We start from the raw sequence: 22,551 nt of genomic DNA, 5'->3' as shown, positions 1-22,551 counted from the left end.
CGTGCACTTTAAGCAGAGTTCCAAGGGGGCCACAGCCAATAAAAGGTTGAAAATGACGGCCTTAAACTTGAAATTAACCTTCAATTCCATTCACATTTGAAAATCAAGCAAATCTATATATTTTTTGAGCATCACAGTCTCCTGAGAATTTTCTTCACGTCATCTGAATACGACATCGCCAACTCCAAGTGCATGGCCAGTTGTTAACTCTCGACTTATCAACTAGAAGAAATAATCTACTCCCTGGAAACTTGACAGCCTTTCATTCCATAATTACTCTGGCACCTTTGCTGTACTAATACTATCTTTTAAGTCATTCATTCTCATCAGAGATTTTGTTTTCCATCTATTTCTGAAGTGAAATTCTGTAATGAAAGTATGTTCAATCTCCTTGCCATTTCCTGATCCAAGTTATAATTTGGTATCAAGCTACTTTTATTCATCTCTTTCTTGTTTTCATACCAATAAAAGCTTTTACATTTTGTTTTTAAACTTGCATAATTTTCTCTCAAGGTCATCCTCAACCAAACATAAAAATTATAAAGTGAAATTCCAACAATGTTTTGAGAAATCATTTTTTTTAAAAACCATGTAAAATAATGTAATCTTTAACTTCTCACTGGTCACCTTTGGACCATCTCTCAACTATTCCCTCAAGCAATAAAAAATTTGGTATATTTTTTTAAAATTATATAGTCCTGGAGAAATTATTAGAATCATAAAACCATCAAATTCCCAGACTTAACGGCCCGGCAAAAGGTTGATGTTGCCAATTATCACACCTGGTTGGGAATTTGAAATTAGAAGTTACAATACAAATCCTCTCATTACTTATTTGCCATAGCTAATCTACTGATTTTAATCTACTTTCCAAATAGGTTTTCACCAATACTCAGTAAACTACTGTATTCAAATTCAAAATGTTTGTTTGGAACCAACTCTTACTTTCAAATTCAATACAAAAACTATTATTATAATTCTTCACCAGAGACATGTTTAATAAACTATTACTAATTAAACGAGTTTTGCACAAAACTATTACATAACACCTTTTCCATCACTGATCCCTTAGTGGATACAGAGAGGAAAAAATGAATGCAATTAATATTCATCTTCCACCAATTTGTCCAGGCTATGTGAACATTACTGTTCTGTGAACATAACTATATTGTCCTTTAATTTCATTCTCCTTTAATTTTTTTCAGATTATAGGCTTTCTAAAACTATACCTAAAGAGTTGATATGGTGGGGGGGGGGGGGGGGGGGGGGCGGCGGAAAGAGGTAGAGAGAAATGGCGACTAAATGGTACCATATCAATTTCTAGTGTTTTGGTTTCCTTGTTTCTTAGTTCCTCCATCCTTCATTGTATTCCTACATTTTAACTGTTCGAGCTAAGAAACTCTATTTTATCCCACAGTTTATTCTCACATATTTAACAGATCTCATTGTGCTACTCCAATTATATTGCTGCATCTGGTAGGAGGAGGGGGAGAGGAAAAGAAAGCAAATTAACCATGCCTCCTGGTTGATACCTATCTTGTTGGAAAAACTCTATACCTGGTTACTGAATAAGGTAGCATCAATCAGCTGTGGCGTCTCCCTGGAGTCAAAGAATATGACATGCTCACAATCATTCAGAGATTGATAAATTTAGGGAAAGGACTACCAATAAACTGGCACTTGTGTTCATCACTGGAGTTTTGCCTAGTAGAAGTTGGGGAGCAGGGAAAGGAGGCAAATCCACAGGAAAAAAAATTACATGGCATTACATAGCAAGAGATCTTTAAAAAAATTTAACATATGAAGTATGCAAATTAGTATAAAATTACTATCAGGACAACTCTTTGAAAAGTAGCAATCAATAAAGATTTTTTAAAACGTAACTGCATATATTCAAAATATGCAAAATGCAAATATCAATACTGCACAGCAAAATAAATAACATACTTAGAAATCTGCACCAGATTATTAATTCAGACCACATCTCAAGTAGGTCATTATTTTCTTAGGGAATTTTTTAAAAAAAAGCCTTTCTTGACCATCTGAAATCCTCCCTAAATATGACTTTTATTTTTTTTCCCCTCCAAAACGTGGTGGGTTACATTTTGTGTATTGGAAAAAAATGCACATCTTCATTCCCATTTAACGCTCACCAATCTCAAACGCGTGTCAATCGATGAGAACGGCAAAATAAGACAAAAGATCTCTGCGATGGTTGAAAGCCAGCCAAATTCTAGGACAGGAAATAAAAACAAAACAAAAAAAATACAAGGACATAGACACACACGGTGGGAACTTGAAAAATGACAACAAAATTCTGATCTCGCTCTCTCAATAGTGAAGCAGTTTTTGCTGAGAACCGAGGTACTGATGAATGGTTGTTTGCAAGCACCACCTCTCCAAAACGCAACGCTGCTTTGCATACACTTAATTGCTGTCACACATATCTGGCAGTTTGCCCATCTCATAACCAAATGTCTGACCGTCACTGAAAAGGTGGGAGGAGGTAGAGAAGGAAACAAAACAGAAACTAATGTAGTTTTAACAACATTGCACTGAAAGAATTATATCGAGAAAAAGGGAAAGAAAATGGAGGCTGGAATTTCAAGCGTGTTGCAGGAGAGAAAGAACTTTATTAACTCTCGGCTGCCACAAGCAGATTAATTGGTGAATTAAAACACTTTATAAAGAGTAGGCTTTTATCATATTTTGTTATTTCTAAAATCAAAGATTTATTGCTGGAAATAAAAACTTGATCAAGAAACCATTCTGGTGAAATCCATTCACTATTTTATTATGCTCTAGAGGGAAATTATCTATTGATTTTTAATCTGTGATTACTGAGGAAAGAACATTTATGCAGCAAGACAAAAACAAGCTTAGTTTTGATGCCCTACAACAAACATTTTACTAGAATTAGATGACACACAGCCATCCTATTGACCAAATAACACATCAAGCTACAAGGGTATGAACAATGACCATAAATCCAAAGCCAGAAGCCAAAACTCTCTTAAACAAGATTTTTTTTTCTCTGAAGATAAACTGACCATCAAATTCTCACATATACAGTAAGCGACCACTACTGCGACAAATGGACGTATATTTTGTCCGAACTCGACATGTTCACAGGCTATACTTCATTCATCCTTGTGCAGCTCCAATAAAAAATATGGCAGCAACTTTCTCCCACACAAACAGTTTTTCAAATGCAAGGAACTTCCTCTAATGGATTGCTCGCTTTCTAGTTGGTTTCATGAACATATTTATTACAAAACACTATTTTTAAATTTGTTGTTTATGTTCAAATTTTCCCAACCACCAGTCAGTGTTTGCTTAAATTAATCTGCTTTCCAATTGTCATCATCAATACCTATAATTTCCTGTATGAATTTCCAAAACGATCACTATATGATACCACCAATAATAGAGAATGACAGCCAAGCTTCCCTATCCCAATCTTCCTGGCTGAAGTTAGGAGGTACTGAAACTTGCTTCTTTGCTTACAACTCCAAAATCCTATTATTGTATGAAAGGAACACCAAAAGGTGTGATTTTATTCATTCATATTTACTCTTTAAAAACATAACCCAGAGTCACACATTGCATGAACCTCCCTGTATCACCTAACCATAAAATTTCAAAGCCAATTTACCTTTACCATTGAAACATCAATCATTATTGCACTAACTGCAACTGTGAATATATATTTAATCTGTATCATCTTTATTTGATATTTATTATCTCTTTTTTCCATCTCATGGCATAATTTATATTATTGTTGTTGGTGTGGTAGTGGATGGGTACTCATTGGGTCTGTTATCCAGGAAGAAGCAGAGAGCCCCGAGACCTTCCTTATGGGGAAATTGAAATGTATTGGGACTGAAAGTCGTGGTGAAAATCAGATGGTCAGGGCACCTATTAAAGGGATGGAGAGCATGTGAGGTGTTCCATATGAGGGCAAGAAGAGATTGGACCAAAGAGGGCAAGAAGAGATTGGACCAAGGGGGCCAAGATATGGCACATTAGGTGGAGCATGAAAAAAAAAGACAATTAGGGTAGTTGGTTTGTGGTTCTTGGGTAGGAAATTCAATCTAGCAGAACAGAGTTGGGGAACAATAAGGTTGGGGGCTGTAGAAGGAACATCTCCAGAAGTGATGGGGTCACTGATAGTGCAGTAGACAATGGCCCGATGCTTCTTGGTGGGGACTTGTTCAAGGTGCAAGTAAGAGGAAGCCATCTAGATTCGGCAAGGTAGAGGTGAGCGAGCCAGACTACTAAAGCATGATCATGGTCTGCAGGTATGATGGCATGGTTGGGGGTGGTGTGGAGAGAGCAGAGGGCAGTGATTTCTGAGAGTGGAATGAATGAGTGCAATGGTGGTCGAGGTAGTTAATAAAACGATCATCTTGGCGCCTCACAGTTCGGCGGGCAGCAACCTCCTTTGAAGAAGACCACAGATCCCACCTCACTGACAAAAGACAAAGGAGGAAAAACCCAACACCCAACCCCAACCAACCAATTTTCCCCTGCAACCGTGTCTGCCTGTCCCGCATTGGACTTGTCAGCCACAAACGAGCCTGCAGCTGACGTGGACATTTACCCCCTCCATAAATCTTCATCCGCGAAGCCAAGCCAAAGAATGCAGGAAGGCTAGAACAGAGACTTGAGAGAAGGGGTCCTTGGTAAGGGGTGGAGAATTCTTGTTGAAGTAGGTTTGGAGACAGAAAGGAGAGACGTTTGGAATCGTGACAGGCATGGATACAAAGGCAAGATGTCTACTGAGGATAGAACATTCTGTCTCAGATTGGGGACCCAGCCACATTTTAGTTTCAAATCCAATAAAATAATGGGTAGGAAAGGTTTAGATCAATGGTTCTCAACCATTTTCTATCCATTCACATTACACTTTAAGTAATCCCTATGCCATAGGTAATCCAAAGAATTTTAAATTTTAGTGTAATTTGGATTTTGCTATTCCACCAGTTCAGTGAAAGAAATCGAGTCCTCAGAACAACATCACTGAAGAGAAAAAAAATTGTATTCAAACCTAACCAACTGGGCTGCTTGTCACACCAGCCCCAATTGTCTACATAGTTATTTGACTTATTCCATAAAATACTGGTTGAAAAGTTTCTCCAAAATTCTTTTCCACTTGGTGTACCACACAGGAAAGTTTCAATACAAATTCTGATGCTACACTCCATGATTTCCACAGAGGTATTATTTTTTAAATGTACTTTGAATAACAGAAATGTTCAATTGGTAAATTCAGAGGATTGAACACACACACACACACACACACACACACACACACACACACACACACACACACACACACAGAGTTTTCTCCCTCATCCTTCATGCAGGCCTATCTAAAGTTAAGTGCTTTAAGGGGGCAAAAACTTGAAGAGGGAGTAGAATGTGGTTAAATGCTTTATGTCAGACACAGCCAGCAACAAAGACAGAAATACAGGCAGTATTTTTGCTTATAAATGGTAAAATGTACACTGGATCAAACAGTGCTGCTTTTCAAGCCCAACAATGATGGTGGTTGAGTTTTGGCCGTAGTTTTGGTGGAATCTCCCATGATTAAACATGACGCTAACAGTGTGAATTGTTTAACCTCGCACATTCAGTGCAGTGCAGGGTTGGATCATAAAAACTTAGCTCCCATTTGACCCCTCACAAGGACATGGAAGATAATCTGGTACAAATCAAAGGACAAAGGGACTATTTATCCCTATAATCAGCATCAGGTCATTATCATACACCTGGAAAGTGTATAATTGTCTGTAAAATGGTTTGTAATGTCTCAAGGTCATGAAAGACCTTCCCATCCATGAATGGGCCCTTGGGTCGAGTATTATAACTTCCAAGATTCAAGATTATTATTGTCATGTAACGAAACAAAATGGATATTGCCCAAAATTTTCTTTAGTCTATCACAAGGCAGACAAGGGTTCACTATCACCAGAAATTGCCCAGTGCCCCTTACAATCAGAGAAAGAGAAGCAATTCCCCTCCAGTGCTCTAGGAGCCTCCACAGCAACACAGACTTCAATCCAAACCATCAGCAACTCAAGCTCCAGATCCAGACACCATCAGAAAGCCCTTGGAACCCTCTTGAATCCTGGTTCCTAAAGCTGATGCCCCTTCAACCAGTCTCGAGCCAGTCTCCAGCTGTCCACAACCTAGTCCGAGTTTTCTGACCACAGTCACTAGCAGCCCACAGCCTGTATGGGTTCCTCATCTAGAATCACCTTACTGTGCTCTTCAGCCTCAGAGCCCCTCACTGATCCATCACAGAAAGTTTATCATCCCATGGGCTATTTCCTCTACTTCTCTTCCTCAGTAGGGGTGGACTCTCATTTTTCTGGTGCCCTGCACCAGTCCTCCACTTTCCCCAGAGTTTTCAACTCCTTGAAGCCACTGCCGATCATAGGCACCACATTCTTGGGCCCAGACTCCACGGTCACAGAATTTATTTAGAATAAATGATCATCAATGCCTTTACGAACCATTTAAAGCCTCTACAAAGTGAATGGCAGTCGGATTGGGTGTAGCAGCTCCAGCGGAGGGTGAAAGCAGCGCTCCATGATTCAGCGTCCTTACCAAAAAAAGGAGCAAGATGATTCACAGGAATAAGGATTAAAGTTTGGTCATAAACTATAACAGGAAAGTAACACCAGTTACAGGACAAAACTCTACCCCTCAGGGGTCAGAGCAACAACGTTGTTATCAGCAAATACTTTTTTCACTATGAAACCTAAGGGGCAATTGAAAGGGGCACAAAGTTGACCGGAATGAAAGAAAGAGCAGACTCTTGGATATCAGGCAGTAAAGTTCATTACCCCAACACTAATATTGGAACCTTGCTCTCAAGAGAGAAACAAAAAAGTGAATTTTGCATATGAAGCTATCATTCTAGTCACAACATTAAGCCACTGAGTTAGTGGCCACACAACTCAAAACAGCTCTACATTACTAATCACGCTATTAAAAAAAGCAACAGAACTAAAGGATTAGATCAATATTCCCCAAAAAAGGACAATCTTATCTCAAATTCATTGAACTATTTTCAAAACACATCCTTCAATTTTTTTCTCATTCACGAGTCATAAATAGGATTTGAAGGCTGGACTTGAAATAGCTCAGCTGACAATGCTCTTGGGCACCATTGAGGGACCATTGCTATATCAAAGACAAAACCTTCCACATTCCAGGGCATTATTTTGAAGAGTAGAAGAGAAATCACATTTTATGCCAATATTCATCACTTAATTAATATCACTCCATTCAGATCACACTGCTATTTGTGGGAACTTGCATTGCACAAATTGATTGACACTTATCCTACTTGACAACATTAACATGATCTATAGTGACATAGTTGTGAAATAAGCTATGTAAATATTACTACTTAATTGCTTTAAAAATCAGATAAATGCTATATCTCAATATTCTTCCTCATTATATTTTACATCTCTTTAAACATTCAGACTTGCCTTCTTTCTTTTAATTCAATCATTTTTAATGATCTAAGCATTAAAACATCCATCATTTGCACTGTGTGGTGAATTTTTTTTTTTACTTGATGACTATACAGGTAGTCCCTGACTTACAATCGTAGTTGGGACTGAAGGATTGGTTGTAACTCGAATTGGACGTGTCGAATTCGCACCACTGTGCACGTCTTAACGAGGTCTTAAAGCAATTTTTTTTTGAATAAAAGTTTTTCAACAGATGAACCTTTAATGAAGAATCTCAACATACATACAGTTCATTTAATACAAAATATGTACCTGTATAGTCATTTTAATTAATTTTTTTAAAATTTTGATCGTATGTGCTGGGGGACACAACTCAAATAGGTCAGAAGTCGAGGACTACCTGTACTTCAAGACAAGGATACAAACCAACCTTTCTCAACCTAGACTACAAGCTATATTGAATAGGAAAAGAGGTTAGATCAAAAAGTATCTTCTGTTAACACAACATATGGAAAGAAAAACAGAATTGTTGGAAACATTCAATCTTTCAGGCCACATTTGTGGAAATAATCAAATTTAGCATTTTGGATCAAAGACCCTTCATCATAATTGAAGGTTTAATGAAGGAACTAAAACATTAATAGTTTCCTTTTCTATAGATGCTGCCTGACCTATTGATTGGTTCCAGCATTTTCTGTTTCCATTCTGGAACTCCAATTATCTGATGTAGTGTTCATTATCAATCCTGAGAGACTCCACTTGGCTGTTCTACTTTTAGTGAATATGTAAGATTCACTCACTCTACAAAGGAAATCTCAGTTAATGCTTGCAATGGAGTTGCGGTGAATGTACATAATGTTTCCACAAACTGCCAAAATAAAGTATTCCAGAAACAAAATATCAAGAGGAAGCTCTTGAAAGTACAGGGTGACACAATATTGTAAAATACTGTGTTGAGAGGAGATTTAAGGGAGATTACAAATTGGACACGAATTAATCCATACTTATTTCCCCACTTCTATCCCATTCTTTGCTATGTACGGTACTAACCAAGAAAGCAGAAGCGCCTGCAAACAAAATGCAAGTCGCATGATCTGCGGCAAGATGGTTCTTGAACTTCTAAACAAAATGAACACAACTTGCACATTATTACTTACAGCTTTCTGAACTAAGTACAGTACTAGCTAACCAATGTGGTTACCACTTAATCTTCTATAGCTCATGGATTATATCTATTTTAATTATTTAAAACCTTCAGGAAGGACGCGCAGATGTCACACATTGTGAGCGTCATTGATACAGAGGATAACCACCTTAAGACTGGAGGAGGAAAGCTAACTACCTAAGGAGGTTTTTTTAACCTGGGAACTGAACCAACAAACACTTCAGAAAATGTAAAGTTTTCAAAATTATTTAATTCTTTGAATCAGATACATAGATGGGTCTGGATATAAAGTACTTAAAAAAAAGTTCAGTTCTCTTCTCTCCTACGACTAAATATTTTCCTATTTTACATTGCAAAACCTTATGCAGCTCAGCATCAATTTTTGCCCGATAATCACCAATATAGATGTCTTTAATTTGGACTGGACAGTTTGTATTGAAGGCTTGAAATATCTTGCACACAATATTCCACATTTCCCCAAAAGAATGCAGGATATTGTGATGTAAAAATAAACTTTGGGTTAAACCAGCAATATGTGATTAATAGGACAGCAAAGTTCTTTCAGTTCATTACTTTTGACACACTCCTGACTGGCTTCTAACTTTTACTTCCACTTTCCTACCTTATACCAACACATTCCTTCATCTCAATGAGAAGAAATTTAAAATCCTCACCCTTATTTTCAGAATCTTCTATCTGTATGCTTTTCGCCCCACAACACTATCCTCCTACAGGTTCCCCATGGCAGGCCTCAGGCCTCCTCAAATATATTCATTCCAGCACTGACAGCCATAACTTCAGTTGTCAAACATTTAACCATTTGAGAGTCAGTGTCAAATTCTGTTTTGTAATCGCAATATGAGCCATTTATGATTAATAAAATGACATAAAAAGGCATATTATTGTTCTTTTTAAAACCACCTCCCATTACCACAAACTTATATAAATTATATTCTAAACACACTAAAAAGCCTTTCCACCATAATTAAGGTACAAATTACCAATATGATGGAATAGTCCCCATCTGATTGGATGAGTACAACTCCATATCAACAGAATAAAGCAGACAACTGCTGAAGAGCCACGAGTGTACTATTTGTAATCCAATAACATTTCTAAAACCTGCAACACTAAGAAGAAAAAGAGCAGCGATTTCATTGGAAAACAACCACTTGCAGGCTCATTTTCAAGTCACACACCATCCCCACTTAGAACACCATTATTTTAACATCACTGGGTCCCAACTCCTGCAATCCCCATCTAGGAAAACAGTTGGAATACCTTCACCAAAGCAGCTTGTCACCATCTTCACTAAAGCAAACAGATATCAGATAACATGCCTCACAAACCAAATAAACTGACAAAATACACATCATTCATTGCCCAATTTGCTTGCCACCTAGTACTTCTGTAGTTTATGGTGGCTCAAAGTAGAACAACTATAAAATATTACTCCAGCTGAAACAACTGTTGTCCTTTCCTTGGTTCACATCATCCAGACATGATGAATGATGGCTAATATTTGCATCATAAAAGTGTCAGGCAATGGCCATTTCCAACAAGTCTTATTACTTACCCACCATTAACAACCTAGAGGTCACCATTGATCAGAAATTTACCTGGATCAATGTTTAAATACTATGGTGAAAAGAGCAGTTCAGAAGCTGACTCCCCTTCTTACATTCAAAGTCTTTCCACATAAGGCAGGCAGGTTTGCTAGAGCTGTTGGGGAGGGTTTAATCTAGTTTGGCTGGGTGATGGGAGCCAGAATGTGAATGCAGAGAATAGGGCAGAAAGTCAAGAGCATGATGCTATGTATTCTGAGTTTGTGAGGAAGGACAGGCAGGAAACAAAACATAAATGTAGCCATTTAGAAGGGTTGAAATATGTCTATTTCAACTCTAGGAGTATTAGGAATAAAGGGGATGAACTTAGATCATTGATCAGTAAGTGGAACTTCAATCTGGTGGCCGTTCCAGAGACTTGGCTGGAGGAAGGGCAGGATTGGTACCATGGTACCATAGATACCATGGTTTGGAATAGGATGAGAGGTAACAAAGGGTGGTGGAGTCGCATTACTGGTCAAGAATAGTATCACGGCTATAAAAAGAGAGGATGCTGCAGAGGGAATGTCTGTTGAGACAGTGTAGGTGGAAGTTAGAAATAAGAAGGGAGCAATCAATGTACTAGGAGCAGTCCTATAGCCTTCCAAGTAGCCCTTGGAACACCAAGGAGCAGATAACCAAGAAATACAGGGTTGTAGTTATGGGTGATTTCAACTTCCCTAATATTGACTCAATGGTGATCTAATTCTGGGTAATGAACCTGGTCAGGTGGTGGACCTCTTGATAGGGGAGCATTTTGGTGAGAGTGATCACAATTCCCTGAGCTTTAGCGTAGCAGACAAAATGGGAAAGTGTTTAACTGAGGAAGGATTAATTATGATGGAAAGAGGCAAGAGCTAGGAAGAGTAAATTGGAAAAAGATGTTCAAAGGTGAAACCACAGAACTAATGTGGAGGAAGTTTAAGGACCACTTGTGTTGGGTTCAGGATAGGTTTGGCCCACTGGGGCAGGGAAAAGATGGTAGGAAAAAGGAACTATGGTTGACAAAACAAGTGAGGCAGCTGGTCAAGAAGAAGGAAGCATAAATTAAATAAAGGAAGAAGGAAACAGGAAGGGCTCATGAGAAGTATATGGTAGCCAGGAAGGAACTTGCACAAGAGCTTCAAAGGGGCCTTGACATGGAGGATTAAGGAGAACCCCAAGACATTCTATGGTTGTCAAGAGGATATAGACAGGATGCAGTGTTGGTCAGAGAAGTAGCAGATTAAGTGCGAGTAGATGAACTGAAGGACCTTGGGATCCAAATCCATACATCCCTCAAGGTCCTTACACATGTTGATAAGATAGTTAAGAAGGCCTATGGTACGCTGGGCTTCATTAATAGGGGGATTCAGTTCAAGAGTAGAGAGGTCATGTTGAAACTCTAGAAATATCTGGTGAGAGCACACCGAGAGTAGTATTGTCTTCAGTTCTGCTCACTGCATTCCAGGAAGGATGTGGAACCTATGGAGAGGGTGCAGAGAAGGTATGCCAGGATGTTGCCTGGATTGGAAAATGTCTTATGAGGCAAGGTTAGCAGAGATGGGACTTTTCTCTTTGAAGTGCAGAAGAATGAGGAGACTTAATAGAGGTTTACAAGATTATTAGAGGCATAGATAGGGTGGACGGCCAGCGCCCGTTTTCCAGAGAAGGAATAGCAAGCACCAGAGGACATGTACAAAGTGAAGGGAGAGAAATTAATGGAGGGGCAGGGGGCAAAACAAAAGTAATTTTTTTTAATATAAACGCAGTGAGTTGTGGGTGTGGGGAATGCCTTGTCAGGGTTGGTGGTGGAGGCTAAAACATTAGGGGAATTTAAGAGACTCAGACAGGTACATGGATGGAATAAAAATAGAGGATTACAGGGTAGGGAGGGTTTAGTACTTTTTTTTAAAGTAAAATATGGGTCGGAACGTTGACGGCTGAAAGGCTTATATTGTGCTGTTGTGTTCTGTGTTCTAAGGTTCATGAGGATTTCGACAGGGTACCTGCACAAATGAATGTCGCTTTAACAACACTCAACACCATTCAGGATTAAGTAGTTTCCTGATTGGCAAAATCCTAAGCGTTCACTCCTTCCACCTCCAATACACAGTGACTGCAGTGTAACCATCTACAAAATGCATTGCTATTACTTGCTGAGGCTACTCCTACAGTGCCTTCCAAATTCATGACCTTTACCGTCAAGAAAGACAAGGTCAGTAGGTACACAGGACCACTCCCTTTCTGATTTGGAACTATACTACCAGTCTTCATTGTAACAGGCTTAAAATGACAGAGTAAAGGAAACGTCAATTTAAAAAATCCACAATAAGATACGAAAGGCAATATCAAAACAAAATCAAATAGGATAGTCTGTCAAACACGCTTTTGCCTCAATTTGACTAAAATCTGAAGCTCACTTTCAAGGCTGCAAATTTCACTGCAATACGGCACGGTTTAAGCACAGGAATCTTGTGTGACCTTTGAATTTAAAACAAATTGAAACTCGTCCTTCCAACACAAAAACAGTGGAAAGCCAAAATTCTGAACAATGCATGAAATGAATCGTTACACACAATCAAGCCTTAGGAGTTTTAGTCCAGTAAATAAACAAATATTTATCTCAAAAAAGCACATTTTAGAAGCTAACCTGTCATAAATCTGTACACAAGAAGCACATTAATATATTTACCATGAACAAAAAAGATAAATGCATACCTCAGGATTCACAAGGGCTATGATCCAAAGCCAACAAATAGTTAAATAAATAAACAGAAAAATAAATAAACAAATAAATAGTGAATAGATAAAATAGATAAATGGATGAATAGATAAATGGAGATAAATAAATTAAATAAACAGACAACAAAAAAAGGGTGGATGGATGGATGAATGAATAAAACTTGGATAAATAAATATAGGTAGGTAAGTAGATAAATGGAGGGGCACCATCTATACATTCTCCCTCTGTCTGAATGGGTTTCCTCCGGGTGCTCCACTTCCTCCCACCATCCAAAATGTATGGCGTTCAGGTTAATTTAAGTGTAATTGGGCAGTATGGGTTTAAATGGGTTCTACCATGTTATAAATAAAATTTAAAAAAGGATTAAATATTTAAACTTTGTCCATAATAGGAGTTCAACTCTCATGGCAAACATCTGACAGTGCAGCAATGAAATGAACTGACATACGAAGACCTGCTCTTTCTAATGGGGCATTGAAGATGCCACAGTATTATTCTTCAGCAAGTTTGACAAATATCGTCACTCAACCAACATCATTAAGACAGACTTTCTAGTTATTTACACTCTGTGGAAACAGTGAACACTTTATTTGCCATCCCAATTTCTACAGTGAAATGGTGACTAGAAATTCAGAAGTACTTCAACGGCTGTAAAGACTCTTTGGGATATACCCAAAATGCAGTCAGACCCCATATAAATGCAAGTCTTTCATTTGAGGGAACTGTTGCAATTCAAAATAGCAAAATAAGACCATCTCAATGGCAATAATGCTTCCAATCTACAAATCAAAGCATACATTAAATGAAATAGAGATTAAAATCAGTGCTAAGAGCAATGGCAGATTCTAAACACACAACCACAGAGGTCATAATCAAAATATTGAAAGCAAAAGATCTCATTGTACCAGAAATTTCACAGTGTTACGACATAAAAATCACAGACTATATGCATTATATATGTATTGAAGAAGTGCTGAGGTGGGGGGAAATAACAATAAAAAATATTTATTTTTATAATAGTTTCTGACACCCTCAGAATTTCAGCTGCTCAGAAATGTTAGAACAGGTCTAAAAAGTTTGGGATCCTGCCCAAGATGGAGTCAGAGAGATCCAGAAAGGGGAGAGTGTTGTCAAAGATGGGCCAGGTGAGTTTGAGATTGGGATGGCAGATGGCAGCAAAATAAATGAAATTGACGTGCTATGCTGATCATGAGTGCATGAGCCAGCCCCAATGTAGTCATCAATAACCCCTTTTCCACTGGCACCATCTCCGAAGAATTAAGTGGAAAAGTAAATGCTGGCGTCAAATGATATCATTTCACACCGGAAATTAACTGCCTCTGTTCCTACTCATATCCCCAGTGTTTGCTGACGCTGACGTGCTGATAAGGCCAGTGGAAAAGGAATAGCAGAAATTCACCCATTTCCAGTTGAAGGTAGAACACTCCAATCCCTGGGGATGAGTTGTGTTCAGTGTCCAATCAAGGGTGGCCCAGTGGAAACGGCACAAAGGGCTTCCTATCCCAAGACACTGCACAGCCAATTAACTGGGATGCCAATGGAAAAAGGGCTAATATAATGGAGGAAAAGTTTAGGGCTTACAGCATGGATTGCTCCACAAAGCTCACAATCAGGTAGGCATAGCTGGGACCCATGTGGGTATTCATGGATACTCCTTTGATTTGGATGAAGTGAGACAAGTACTATTTATTATTTATCTTCTATATTTATTAATTCTGTACTGGGATAATGTTTGCTATTTTTTTGCAGCAAATAAGAATTTTGATGCATACATGAATGCAAATTAAACTGCAGTTGAGACAAGATTAATATTCATTCCTAAACTATCACTAGTTCTGTACATCATAAAGGTTCACAAAACAGACACTTGTATTCTTCCTATGCCCTAAGCACTTTCAATGAAAAGTGATGACAGAACATGCATATTAAATGTTGATTAAGACCAATTTGCATTTTTCTACCCTGATTTTAAAAGCTTTTTTTTAAAATGTGGCTTTTTTTTTTGACACACCCTATTGCTCAGTTTCTTTCACTTTCTGTTCTCTGGCCAAACAGTGAGTAATTTGAAGCCAAAACCATACTCCGCAGTAGTTTTTTCAGACTACCAATTTGTCTTCAAAAGTTGAAAAGCTTAAACATGAGATTTTTTCAACCCAGGTGAACTTATTTTTTTCAATAATACATGAAAAACTTTAAAAAAGAGCACTTTCCAAAATTCATGCAAATAAATGAGAATAATAGTAATTAATTCAGCCAATGTATTTATTTGGCCAACTTACGCATCAAGTTGCTAAAATTCTTCTGATTGACACAAGTTTAATTTAACTTAAAAAATTCAACTAGAGTTGATCCCACAAATTAAAAACTCAAGTGTGAAAGTCAACATTAACAGCATGTTTACGTCAATGTTTAGTCAGTTAAACCAATCCTATAGACAAACTACATATACTGAAAATGAGGGACAACTACTGAAAGTCTTGAGCAATAAATAGCATGTTGAATGGATCTTTTAAATTTACATACATGCAGATAAGTTCTACAGAAATTGGAATAAAAGTTTTTTCAAGGATGTAAAGTACTTTAACCTCAAAATTAACTTGGTACCAAATTTACTTTACTTTAGTCAAGTTTAATCAGATTTTATCCGATTGCACAAGTAAAATCTGACAAAACAGTGCACTGATCCTTGATGCAAAAGACGCAGACACACAACCCAGACATAACGCAAAGACAAACAATACATATTGAGGACAAGTATTCATAGATACAAATAAATAAATATTGAATATGAGCATCTCGGACATTTAGTGTGAGCGGTTCCTTGGGTCATTCAGCGTTCTCATGGCCCTTGGGACGAACCTGTTCCTCAGTCTGGTGGTGCTGGCTCTGATCCTTCTATCTTTTTCCTTACGGGAGCAGCTGGAAGATACCATGGGTTTGAAGAGGTCCTCATGTTTTTGCACACCCTCTTCAGACAACGATCGATAGGTGGGTGGGAGAAGAGAAGGGAGACTTCAGTGATCCTCTCAGCTTTTAATGTCCTGTGGATGGCCTCCAATCCATTTCTCTGCAGCAACCATATCTCACTGTGATTCAGCCATCCAAGACAGTCTATATAGAGCTCTTGTGCCGGTAGCCTTGCCCTCTTCGGTCTTCTCAGGAAGTGCAGTCACCATTACGCCTTCCTGACAAGTGAGGAGACGTGGTGTGTCCACAATAGGTCATTAGTTAAGTGAATAAGGAAGTTGGTGCTCTCCACTACAGAGTTGTTGATGTGTCCTGGAGAGTGGTCGTTCCTTCTCCTCCTGCAGTCCACGATGCAGTTATGGGTCAGTAGCATGACCACACAGCCATAAGGTGCACCAGTGCTCAGCGCAATGCTGCTCAACATCCTGCTATCGACTCAGACAGATTGTGGTCCACATTGTCCTTCTAAAGCTTTCCATATCAGTATTTATTTTGAAGCCTTTGTTAAAGTTTGTCATACTGTACTTCTGTAATATCATGAAATGTTTTCTACATTAACCATGAATGCCATTTGTTTCTGTAAACAAAGTAATAATCACCTTCCTCCAAAAATGTGATCAACCCTCATACACACAATTTACTTTTTCTTAGAATAATGTTTGGCAATGTTCTCTTTATTGATTCAGAAATACAGGCTAATAATGTGGAGACTACTTGGAGGAATCATTTGAACATGAAAGTAAATGCTCCTGGTTGAAATAAACAACCAGAATCTTTTTTTTAGAACTTGCATTAAGGGTACAAAATAAAATTATACATCCCTGTAACTCTTCCACTTTTCACTTTTAAACATATGATCTGTTGTAATTCAAATCCAGGTCCTGTGTAAAAATACTGTACTTTCCATTTATTGATGATATGAGCAATAATTTAGGATTAAAAAGCATAACTTGTAAAATGCAACTTCCAAATGGCAATAATTCGTATTCATGGGGTTCCATGCACTAACATGATTTTGTTTTATATTTTGGACACAGTGGAATCCTGCTTAGGCATCCATTCGATGCATTCACCAGGATATGCGTTAAAACTGGAATTTTTTTTAAATTTAGACAGACAGCCCAGTAACAGGCCATTTCGGCCACCCAATTTACACCCCATTAATCTGCACCCCCGGTACGTTTTGAACAGGAGGAGGAAACCGGAGCCCCCAGAGAAAACCCACATGGACACAGGGAGAACGTACAAACTCCTTACAGACAGCATGGGATTTTAACCCCGTTCTGATCCCAATCGCTGGCGCTGTAAAGGGTTGCACTAACCACTATGTCAACTCTGCTCCCCTGGAAGATCTGACCTAAAAATCTCAGTGTTGCATCATATTTTTTTCAGATTTATTGTCAGGAGTACATTCATAACATTACATACAATCCTGAGATTCCTTTTTCTGCAGGCCAGGCAGAATTACCACATATTGGTAGTGCAAAAGAGAAACTGTATATAGCACCTACATGTAAACAAGACAAGAACTGAAAACAGATAACAAATGTAAACAAACTGTGCAAGGCAGAGAGAACAAAAATTTAATAGAGTGCACAAGAGTCCTTTTCCTTCCTGAAGTTAACAATCAGCTCCGTAGTTTTGGTGACATTGTCATTGGTGCACCATTCACTCAAGTTTTCAATCTCCCTCCTGCATGCTGACTCATCACCTTTCTTTATACAACCTACTACAGTACTGTGGTATCGTCAGCAAATTCGTAGATGATGTTACTGTTGAACCGAGCCACACAGTCGTAGGTGTAAAGTGAGTAGAGCAGGGGGCTATGAATGTAGACCTGTGGAGCTCTGGCACTGATGGAGATTGTGGAGATTACACAGTGGGGTGTTGAGTCCCAGGTTTTGGAGTTTGCTGATCAATTTTGAGGGGATGATGGTGTTAAATGCTGAACTGTCGTCGATAAAGAGCATCCTGATGAGTCCACCTTTGCTGTCCAGGTGTCCTAGGGCTTTGTGTAGAGCCTATGAGATGGCATCCGTCGCAGACCTGTTGCTACATTAGGCAAACTTGAGCATATCCATGTCATCTATCTTGAGTATCATTAATAATGCTAATCCAACTACCAGACTTTTTACGTCTCTTCCTATGGTACAGCATTAAGGTATTTACTGAGGTTTGTCAAGCAGAAAATCTGCACACACCAAAATTCCACATAGGGCACTGTGATAATGTCCACATATTGTATTTGGCCTTTTTAAAGGTATAAACACAGTTCCCCAATCCTTTACATCACCTGACACAGCATAACAAACATTATACTTAAGTATCAACCTGGATTACGTGACTAAGTTTCTGGATTGGGAAAAGAATGCTATACGTGATAAGAGGAAGGTTTCAATTATTGATCCAAAGTTGTTCTCAATACTTGGTGAAAAGTATACTTAAAAGTTAACAGAACATTTCAAAGGGTTTTTTTTCCCCAATGTCTTTGATTTATTAGCAAAATATCTTAAGTGATCAGATACATAATCACTACTTATTTATTAAAGTACAATGCAATAAAGGGTTCATTCATTAGCTCATCTTTGCTCTGCATAGTCTATTTTAAGATGTACACACACAGGTGGCGATGACATTCCTTCTAAGTAAAAAAAAAGCTCTGTACTCATCAGAAAGGATAATGTTTATTGTCATTTACATTTTACAATGTACTTATGAATGGCAATTCTTACTTGCAGCCAAACTTCATCACTTGCCTGTTCTATGATTGTGCATCATTCACTGCAACCCTCTGCACCACACACCCAACTGCACCTACTCCTTCAATTCCTGAACTTAATCCAACCTTTTGCAGAATCCATGCTTTCAGAGCCCAATTATGCTCCACACCCAAATTAACTAATTCAGAAGTATCTGGGTACACCAACGATTTTGTCCTAGAAGTAAACCATTTGGAAACAAAAAATATCAATTCAACTGAAGCATGTTCACTTTTACCTCTGGAAAAAAAATACATTAACAATAAAAATGTAATAAAGTTTCCTTGTTAAAGTCACTTTTAGCCAAAAAGGCTTTGCATCCATGGATACATGTGGAAATATTTCTGCTTTGAATCTGTTCCAATTTCCACACGGCATACATTCCCCACTTCCTCGAATGAACTTGTCTGGAGAAAATGAAGTACTTAAAGCACTGCAATCCTGAAATAAAATAGAAAATACTTGCCTACAACACTCTATACATCTTCAGGTTATAATTTCCCCATATTAGATGAATGAAGGTAAACTTTTTAGCTTTGTTATCATTTGATAACAATCAAATTTTGACTGGCCGCAAAAGGATTGAATTATGCAGGACAATATACTCCTGGTGCTCCTAGAGCTGGCTCGGAATCTGCAGCAATTCTAACCCGAGCCCAGAACCAATTTCCAACCAAAAGGCTTCTTTTTTTTTTAAATAAATGATACAAATGTGTATGAACAGTCTTATAACAATTATAATACTTGGCCAAGGAACAGAAGTTGATAGCCTTGGTTACAAAATGTTCACACATCAAAGAAGAGAATATCACTTTAACTCAAGAAAAATACAATGTCCTCATGCTAACCACAGGTTAGGTTTAAAAATCAGAATCAGAAACGATTGTCATGAACATGTCACGAAATCTGTTTTTTTTTGTACCAGCATCACAATGCAAACATTTATATAAATTACCTAACAAAAGGAAGAGAAAAAGTGAGGCAGTGTCTGTGGTTCATTGTTCAGTTAGAAATCTGATGGCAGAGGGAAAGAAGCTACCCTTAGGCCAGAGCGCTCGTCTTCAGCCTCCTGTTCCTTCCCCCCCCCTATGGTAGCAGTGTGAAGAGGGCATGGCCTGGGTGGCGGGGTCCTTGAGGATAGAGGCTGCTTAAGACACAACCTCTTGTAGATGCAAAAACACAAAACTGGAGAAACTCAGGTCAAGCAGTATCAAGGTATGGAAAAATGCCACCAGGCATCCAAATAAATTACTACCTCCTGCCTTTCCAACACATCTCCCCCATACTCTTTTATTCAGACACCTGCTGACATTTTTCCATTCCTTGATAAAGGGCTCAAGCTTTGCTGTATAAAGGACACGTTTGACCTGCTGAGTTTCTCCAGCATTATGTTTTTACTTCATCCATGGTGTTTACAGATGTTCGTGTTTTAATTCACCTTTTTTAGGTGCCCTCGATCATTTCAACTTAATTCGATCATAATTTCAACTTTATTAACCAATTGTTGAACTCGTGAGATGCCATTAGGCAAGGGGAGTAATGGCTATTATTAGGCATATAATGAGTGACATTATATGCATCTCTCTCTCTTCTCCCACTCACATCTCTTCTCGGTGTCCAGACTGCACCCATCCTCCGCCTTCCTTCTCCTGTCCACAACCTTGCTTTCCAATTTCTTCACTGCCACTTTCATCTCCCCTGAATCCCACTCCTCCATCTCTGTACCCAAACCCTTTCTCCCCTCCCTCCTCACTTACCCCCCTTCACCACCCACTCTGTCCCCCTCCCCCCCCACTGTCTGTCTCAGCCCCCCTGTCCCCCCTGCCCCCCCTGTCCCCCTCTGCCCCCCCTGTCCCCCTCTGCCCCCCTCTGTCCCCCCTCCCCCCCACTGTCCCCCCTCCCCCCCACTGTCCCCCCTCCCCCCCACTGTCCCCCCTCCCCCCCACTGTCCCCCCTCCCCCCCACTGTCCCCCCTCCCCCCCCACTGTCCCCCCTCCCCCCCACTGTCCCCCCTCCCCCCCACTGTCCCCCCTCCCCCCCACTGTCCCCCCTCCCCTCCACTGTCCCCCTCCCCCCCCACTGTCCCCCTCCCCCCCACTGTCCCCCTTATCCCCATCCCTACCCCTCCCCCCCACTGTCCCCCTTATCCCCCATCCCTACCCCTCATCCTCCACTGTCCCCGTCATCCTTGCCCCTCACCCTCCACTGGCCACCTCCCCCCCACGCTGTCCCCCACACCCCCCCACGCTGTCCCCCACACCCCCCCACGCTGTCCCCCACACCCCCCCACGCTGTCCCCCACACCCCCCCACGCTGTCCCCCACACCCCCCCACGCTGTCCCCCACACCCCCCCACGCTGTCCCCCACACCCCCCCACGCTGTCCCCCACACCCCCCCACGCTGTCCCCCACACCCCCCCACGCTGTCCCCCACACCCCCCCACGCTGTCCCCCACACCCCCCCACGCTGTCCCCCACACCCCCCCACACCCCCCACGCTGTCCCCCACACCCCCCCACGCTGTCCCCCACACCCCCCCACGCTGTCCCCCACACCCCCCCACGCTGTCCCCCACACCCCCCCACGCTGTCCCCCACACCCCCCCACGCTGTCCCCCACACCCCCCCACGCTGTCCCCCACACCCCCCCACGCTGTCCCCCACACCCCCCACGCTGTCCCCCACACCCCCCCACGCTGTCCCCCACACCCCCCCACGCTGTCCCCCACACCCCCCCACGCTGTCCCCCACACCCCCCCACGCTGTCCCCCACACCCCCCCACGCTGTCCCCCACACCCCCCACGCTGTCCCCCACACCCCCCCACGCTGTCCCCCACACCCCCCCACGCTGTCCCCCACACCCCCCCACGCTGTCCCCCACACCCCCCCACGCTGTCCCCCACACCCCCCCACGCTGTCCCCCACACCCCCCCACGCTGTCCCCCACACCCCCCACGCTGTCCCCCACACCCCCCACGCTGTCCCCCACACCCCCCACGCTGTCCCCCACACCCCCCACGCTGTCCCCCACACCCCCCACGCTGTCCCCCACAACCCCCCCACGCTGTCCCCCACACCCCCCCCACGCTGTCCCCCACACCCCCCCCACTCTGTACCCTTCACCCTCCACTCTGTTTCCCCCCCCTCCGTCCCCCTCACCCTCTCCGTGCTCCTCCCCGCCCTCCACTCGGTTCCCCCAACCCTAATCCTCCTCATTCCCCCTCCCACCCTCTCTCTCCTCCCCTCCCTCCTACCTCTCCCTCACTTCGTCCCCCTCAGCCCCTCCCCCTCTCAAAACCCGCTCCTCCCCTCGTCCCTTCCCACCTCCCCACACGTTCCCTGTGTCCCTCTCCTCCCTCCAGTCCTCCTCACAACCACTTGGCCCCAACTCACCGCCAACCTGGGCCCCCACAGAATCTTCTGGAAGTATCTCAGCTCGAGCCCGCGCTGCCGGCTATGCCATTGAATTTCCAAGGCGGCCGATCCCACTATTTTTCTTGAGAATTTTCACTTCTCGCCCCACGACACGAAACAGGCCACAAAATTCGCCAAAAAACTTTCTCGCCGACCATCACAACACAACACAACTCCGCCACAGAGCAACGCCCTCTCGCTGAACGGCTTCTCCAATTGGCTTCTAGTCCAACGCCTTCGACGTGAATTCAAATCTCCATTGGTCTAAAGCGACGTCCATCATCAGAAGGACCTGTTGTAATCGGTTAGCTATCACGTCAATCCGATATTCCCGCCTATTCTTCTCTGTGATTGAATATCACAGCTGTCACTTAAACAATCTACCCGCCTCTTCTCTTGTCGC

General features: G+C 41.2%; 1 protein-coding gene and 1 long non-coding RNA gene across 8 annotated transcripts in view; one reads left to right on the top strand and one right to left on the bottom strand.

Moving 5' to 3' along the window:
* The window catches only part of LOC138748266 (uncharacterized), an 88,691-nt gene extending 74,903 nt beyond the window's left edge, over nucleotides 1–13,788 (top strand). The window contains exons 4-5 of one of the 2 annotated variants that reach the window (XR_011347913.1): nucleotides 8,752–8,887; nucleotides 13,379–13,788. This is a non-coding gene — a long non-coding RNA (uncharacterized lncRNA). The remainder of the gene's footprint in view (nucleotides 1–8,751; nucleotides 8,888–13,378) is intronic. The other variant, XR_011347914.1, reaches the window with a different exon arrangement.
* Nucleotides 1–22,501, bottom strand: part of LOC138748265 (trinucleotide repeat-containing gene 6B protein-like) — a 220,343-nt gene extending 197,842 nt beyond the window's left edge. For 2 of the 6 annotated variants that reach the window (XM_069908127.1, XM_069908122.1), the window contains exon 1: nucleotides 22,128–22,500. The gene's annotated coding sequence lies outside the window, so the exon portion shown is untranslated. Of the gene's footprint in view, nucleotides 1–22,127 lie in introns of all 6 variants that reach the window. The other 4 variants (XM_069908126.1, XM_069908121.1, XM_069908123.1 and 1 more) reach the window with 4 other exon arrangements.
* Nucleotides 22,502–22,551: the final 50 nt, after the last annotated feature.

Source organism: Narcine bancroftii, chromosome 13 (assembly GCF_036971445.1).
Source record: "Narcine bancroftii isolate sNarBan1 chromosome 13, sNarBan1.hap1, whole genome shotgun sequence".
Lineage (NCBI taxonomy): Eukaryota > Metazoa > Chordata > Chondrichthyes > Torpediniformes > Narcinidae > Narcine > Narcine bancroftii.
Note: the sequence above shows the minus strand (reverse complement) of the source record. Positions and strands in the feature narration are given on the sequence as shown.